This window comes from Rhincodon typus, chromosome 29 (genome assembly GCF_021869965.1).
Source record: "Rhincodon typus isolate 14 chromosome 29, sRhiTyp1.1, whole genome shotgun sequence".
Taxonomy (NCBI): domain Eukaryota; kingdom Metazoa; phylum Chordata; class Chondrichthyes; order Orectolobiformes; family Rhincodontidae; genus Rhincodon; species Rhincodon typus.
Genome location: NC_063360.1, coordinates 34,173,921 through 34,180,529, shown reverse-complemented (window position 1 = coordinate 34,180,529; position 6,609 = coordinate 34,173,921).

Here is a 6,609-nt window from a genome sequence, read left to right as displayed (position 1 = left end):
TGAGCTGGATGAACACAGCAGGCCAAGCAGCATCAGAGGAGCAGGAAAGCTGACATTTCGAGTCTGGACCCTTCTTCAGAAATTTCTGAAGAAGGGTCCTGACCCGAACCGTCAACTTTCCTCCTCCTCTGATGCTGCCTGGCCTGCTGTGTTCATCCAGCTCAACACCTTGTTATCTCAGGGTTAAGTTCCCATCTCTTTTTCTTATTCATTCACGGGATGAGGGCATTGCTGACTAGGACCAGGATTTATTGCCCATCCCTAATTGCCCAGAGGTCAGTTAAGAGCCAACTAAATTGTGGGTCTGGGTCATATATAGGCCAGACCAGGTAGGGATGGCATTAGGGAACCAAATGGATTTTGCCCATTTGTTCATGGTCATCATTAGACTCTTAATTCCAAATTTTAAATTCTACCATTTGCCATGGTGGGATTCAAACCCTGGTCTCCAGGACATTTCCTGGGTCTCTGGGATTAACAGCCTACTGAAATGAAGACTAGGCCATTGCCTACCCTCAGGGGCACACGAGTGAATAATACAGGTTGACACTCCTAGTGCAATGCTGAAGCAGTGCTACACTGTCCAAAGTGCTATAATTTTGGATGGGATGTTAAACAGTCATCCCATCACTCTCATGAAAGTTCCCACAGCCACTATCTCAAGAGAGAGATAGAGAGAGAGAGAGGGAAAGAGCAATAGGAAGCATCCTGTATATTGCTCAAATTTTACTGCACAAAAGGCAGGTTTGTGGGATCTTGCTGTGCACAGCTTTGCTGCCTCATTTCCTATATTGCAGCAGCAACTGCACTTCTGAAAAGCAACTCACTGACGTTTAAAGTTTTGGGAGATCTCCTCTTCTGCAAAGAATACATAAAATAAAAGCATAAAAGCCTTTATCAGTTATGGCATAGATTCTAAGAACAGGGAGGTGATGTTGGAGCTGCACAGGACTTTGGTTAGGCCACAGCTTGAGTACTGTGTGCAGTTCCGGTCCCCACACTGTAGGAAGGATGTGATTGCACTGGCGAGGCGTTGGGGGATGGGGGGGGAAGGGCAGAGGGGATTCACCAGCATGTTGCCTGGGATGGAGCATTTCAGCGATGAGGAGGAGCAGCTGGATAAGCTCAGGTTGTTTTGTCTGGAGCACAGAAGGTTGAGGAGGGACCTGATAGAGGTGTGTACGATTATGAGGGGCAAAGACATGGTGAATAGAAAGCAGCTGTTTCCTTATTTCAGGGTCAGTAACAAGGAGGGCATCATTTTAAGGTGAAAGTCGGGAGGGTTAGAGGGGATTTGAGGGAATATTTTTCACCCAGAGGATGGTGCGAATCTGGAATGTACTGCCTGGGAGGGCTGTTGAGGCAGGAAACCTCCCAACCTTTAAAAAGCACTTGGGTGAGCACTCAAAGTGTCATAACATTCAAGCCTATGGGCCTGGTGCTGGAAAGTGGGCACAAACTAGATGGGCCAAAGGTCCTCTGCCACACTGTAACTCTATGAGTCCTTCATTAATTCCACGGCAGTGAGGACCATCAGAGGACAGGCGCTTGGACTGTTCACAAAGTCCTGCTTTGTTCCCTCCTGCAGAACCCAGGTGTGATCACAATCAGTGCTGAGTTAGCCAGTCGCTGCTGGGCATCCGTTGTTGGTGGCGTGCCCAACCTCAGCTGGTTCAGGGGAGCTCATTAATTCAGTCAGAGTGCCAGATGCTGATTGCAGGTAAACAGTTCCAGTTGGTCAGTGTTGGTCTTTGAGCTGTATCAGGATTTGGCTCAGTGAGTAGAGTCAAAGGTCCCACCCACACTCGCCCGCCTGTCCTCAGACTTGGGTTCACAGCAGAACCATGGCTTTTCGAGTCTCCTGGGTGGCAGGACTGACAGATGAAGGGACGATGGATCAGTTAGGATTGTATTCACTGGAGTTTAGCAGAATTGGGGGAGGAGGAGGTGGAATCTCAAGGAAATGTCTAAAATTTCAACAGGGCTATAGAGGGACATGGGCCAAATGTTGGCAAATGGGACTAGATTTATTTAGGATATCTGGTCAGCATGGACGAGTTGGACCGAAGGGTCTATTTCTGTGCTGTATATCTCTTTGACTCTGTGACTAGACAGGGGTTAATGCAGGAGTGATGTTCCTGAAGACCGGGGAGTCCAGAACCAGGGATCACAATTTAAAGGTACACGGTAGGCCATTTCGGACCGAGATGAGGAGAAATTTCTTCACCTAGAGATGGGGAGCCTGTGGAATTCTCTGCCATGGAAAGCGGTTGAGACCAAAACATTATGTGTTTTCAAGAAGGAGCTGGATACAACTCCCGTGCCTAAAGGAATGAAAGGGTATGGGAGAGAAATTGGGAACAAGGGAAGTTGGACGATCAGCCATGATAATACTGAATGGCAGAGCAGGTTCAAAACGCTGAATGGCCTAGTCCTGCTCCTTTGTTGCTATGTTTCCACTTCCTCTCGTATTTATAGAACACCTTTCACAGCCTGGAGGCCTGTTTTACAGCCAGTGAAGGACTCCTGAGGTGTAGTGTCTGTCTTAGCAGGATCCCTGAATCATTCAGATAATAGTCTGTTTTAGTAAAAATACTACGGATGCTTTAGGTCAGAAATAAAAAGCAGGAAGTCCTGGAGAAACTCAACAGGCCAGGCAATGCCTGTTTCCTCTGAGGAAGCGTTATGTTGGATCCAAAACATAAACTCTCCTTCTGTCTCCACAGATGCTGCCAGACCTGCTGCAGTCTGTTTTGCTGATGTTTATCAGGAGATAAATAAAGGCCAGGACATCTTTCCTTCCCATCTCCTGAAATAAATTAAATAAACTGTATCAAACAGTGTTTAGGTCCCACATAGAATGCTGCATGTGGTTCTGGTCTCTATCTCACAATAGACTGGAGGGGCTGCAGAGATGTTTGACAAGGACGATATGTGAGGGGGCACGCACATCAGGAAAAGATTGAAGGATTGGGTCTCCTGATTGATCAAGCAAGTTTTCCCAAACAGTGAAGGGCTTTGACTGAGTGGATACAAGACAGAACCTCTCCTCATGTGGATTCAGCATTCCCAGATGCTAAGATAGCCACCAAGAAATCCAAATGGGAATTCCAAAACATCTTTAGACAAAGACAAGGTGAGAATGTGGGACTCACCATCACAGGGAGGGGTTGAAGCAAATACTGTGATGCATTTGAAGGGAAACTGGACAAAGTGTTTGAGGGAGAGGGGAATAGAGGGTTACAATGGTCAATTTCAATCAGAAACGATGTAGGGAGGCTGCGTTGGAGCAGTTATGCTGAACAGCCTGTTTCTGTGCTGTGTAATCCTGCATATAGTTAACCCATGTCATATGGGATCTTCAAAGCCCACAATCAGAGAGCGGATGGGACCTTGGGTTCATGTTTAAGATTTCCCGAGGCTCAGAGGGTCAGCAATAGCAGGCAAAGAAGAAGGAAATGGGTGAATGAATAGCCATCCCATCAGTCAGGAGCACTATTTGGAGCTAAAGCTGTCAGTGGTTGCAAAATGGTGGATTCAGTAAAATGGAGGCATCAAACGAGCTCAAAGAGATAATCTGAGGCTGAGGGCCAGGCCATTCAGGGGAGGCGTTAGGAAGCACTTTGACACACAAAGGCTGGTTTAGAGCTCTCTTCCTCAAACAGCAGTAGATGCTGCATCAGATGTTAATTTTAAATCTGAGATAGATTTTCTGTTGTTAAACAAAGTTATTAACAGACCTGCCATGATCTCATCGAATGGTGGAACAGGCCCAAGGGGCTGAATGGCCTACTCCTATGTTCCTATATAGGGGCAATATTTCCTGCTGGGAGGAAACAACCTACTTTGAAACCCTTGTACAACTTCACCCATATTTCGCTACTAAACCAGCAGCCTCTCTAATAGCACGTGTTCCCTGCACACTGAGAAAGCTGTTGGAGCTGTGCTAACATCAATCATTAATCCACAGAGTCTCCAGATATCAGCGTGGGTTTCAGTTAATCATCGGACAGTGGAACATCTCCACATCTGTTCTCCCACGGTGATCACTGTTTGTACAGTAATAAATCAGCAATCAAAGCTAACAAGAAACAAAGACAAAATTGAAGCAAAGGTTACTCTCAGCAGAAACACGAAACAAAGAATTTAACCTCCACACATTTGTAACTGCAACATTTTCTGATGAAAGGATCTCCTGTATGTTAACAGATTATTACAGGATTGCGCTGCACTGTCACAGGGAAAGGCAATAGTTCATGTTTGATAGAGGTCATTATAGCTCTTCAGCAAATGATGGAGCCTGTGAGTGAAACGCAGGTCTGGTCCACTACCCTATAAAAACCAAAAGAACTGCAGATGCTGTAAATCAGGAACAAAAACAAAGTTGCTGGAAAAGCTCAGCAGGTCTGGCAGCATCTGTGGAGGAGAAAACAGAGTTAATGTTTTGGGTCCGGTAACCCTTCCTCAGAACTCCACTACCCTACCTTTCAGTCTCATGATCTGGGCATTGCTGGATTGGTCAGCATTTATTGCCCTGAGCTTGACACGAGATCGGAACATCAGCACTGGAGTAGGCCATTCAGCCCCTCGAGCCTGTTCCACCATTCAATGGGATCATGACTGATCTGTGGCCTAACTCCACACACCTGCCTTTGGCCCATATCCCTTGATACCTTTGCTGAACAAAACAAAATCTATCTCAGATTTAAAACTGACACTTGATCTAACAACGACCACATTGTTGTTGGCTGAAGGCCACTTCAGAAGACACACCTCAATAGACTCAGACAAGGTTAAAATCATCAGGGCTTTTTCTAAGCCCATAATTGATGACCACTCTGCCTGGGACACAAACAGCCAGCATAGTAAAGGAGGAACCACAACACAGGAGCAGGCCATTCTGCCCATCATGCCTTTGTCTGCTCTTTGAGAGCAGTCTCCAATTTGCCCAACTTTCCCCTGCTCTTTATCCTGTGCCATGGAAACCTTTTTTTAAGTGTTGCTCCAATTCCCTTTTGAGAGTGATCAATGAATTTGCTCCGACTGCCCTTTCAAGTTGGGAGTTCCATATCGCAACATCTTGCTGCAAAACTATAGCTGGTCTTTATCTAGTTCTATTGCCAAAAATTTACATCTGTGTTGCCTGGTTACTCAGCCAACTGCGATCAACTCTAATACAATCAAATAAGGAACACTTCAACCTTGGACTGGAAGGTCAGGAGCTGGGGGTTGTTGGGGGGGATTGGAGGTGACCATAGGAATGGGGCTGGGAGTGGGAGAGCTGGGGTGGGGGGGAATGGGAAGTGGGTTAGCAGGAGGAGATCCCTGGCTGAGGTGGTTTTTGAAACAACTAAAACTTACAACTCCCTGATAAGTCATTCCATTATCATATCGTCACTGACAAACTCTGGGTCTTTAAATATATCCAAAGCCGAGGTGTTTAAATCAGTGACGGAATCAAAGGTGATGGGGAAAGGGCAGGAAAGTGGAGCTGAGGATTATCCAATCAACATGAGCTCATTGAATAGTGGGGCAGACTTAATGGGCTGAACGGCCTATTTCTGCTTCTACGTCTATTGGTCAACTGACAGTCTTACACTGAGAACTTTCAACTGAGATTCACAGCATCAGTGTCCCACAGGCTTTCCGAGAAATAACACACACAGGTAATCCACTGCCCCACAAAGCCTCCTGCCACTGGAGACCAACTTACTGCTGACTTACTCACGACAAACACTTCCATTAACCTTCCCCTTCTCTGCTCTAAGGAGATCAATCCCTGCCTCATTCCAACTCAGCTCCAGTGAACCACCTCCACAGCCTTGCCTTTTCTGAGGATTATAGGGGTTGCCCATTAACCTCTGACCTCACATGACTGATCACACCTCTCATCCCATTGTCCAATCGAATGGTTCTTCACTCCAGTAACAGTCTTGGAGACCAGGCAACGGCACAGTCCTTTCTCCACACTTTTCCTCTTGCATGTTCCTCCTCAGTTGCTTGGGTGACCCTTCCACTTTCAGCGACAAAGGGATAAGAATCCACAAGGTGGTTTCCTGTTTCCCTCCTCAGGTTTGAGGCACATCTCCTCTTCCCAAAGGATTGTCCGCCAGGAATCAGCCATTTTCCCTCAAGGTCCAATTGTCCCTCCTTTACCATTGAGGGGTCACTGGCTCCACTGTCTATTGTAGCCTGTAACCCTGAATTCAGGACCCTTACCTGCAGTGGGGACAAAAGGACAGTGCCAACCACCCCGATGTTTTAAGAGATCTGCCACCCTGCCTACCAGTTGGAAGGACTCGGTTTGAAATGGGTTTTCCCAACTTCTGCCCATTCCTGCATCCATGTGAACCCACAATAGCAAACTAACTCTAACTTAGTCTGGGATGGCAGTCGGAATGCCAACAGGAACGCTGAGTACCTCCTAGAGATCTGCAACACAGAAAAAGGCCCTTTGGCCCATCATGTCCATGCCAGTCAGAAATAACCATCACACCATTCCAATCCCTCCCGTGGTATCAGGAGACAACCTTTCAAGGCTGCTCATGATGATGACTCTGAGGAAAACCTTGTCAAATATCCCGGATTTCAGCAAGCTTGTAAAAATCA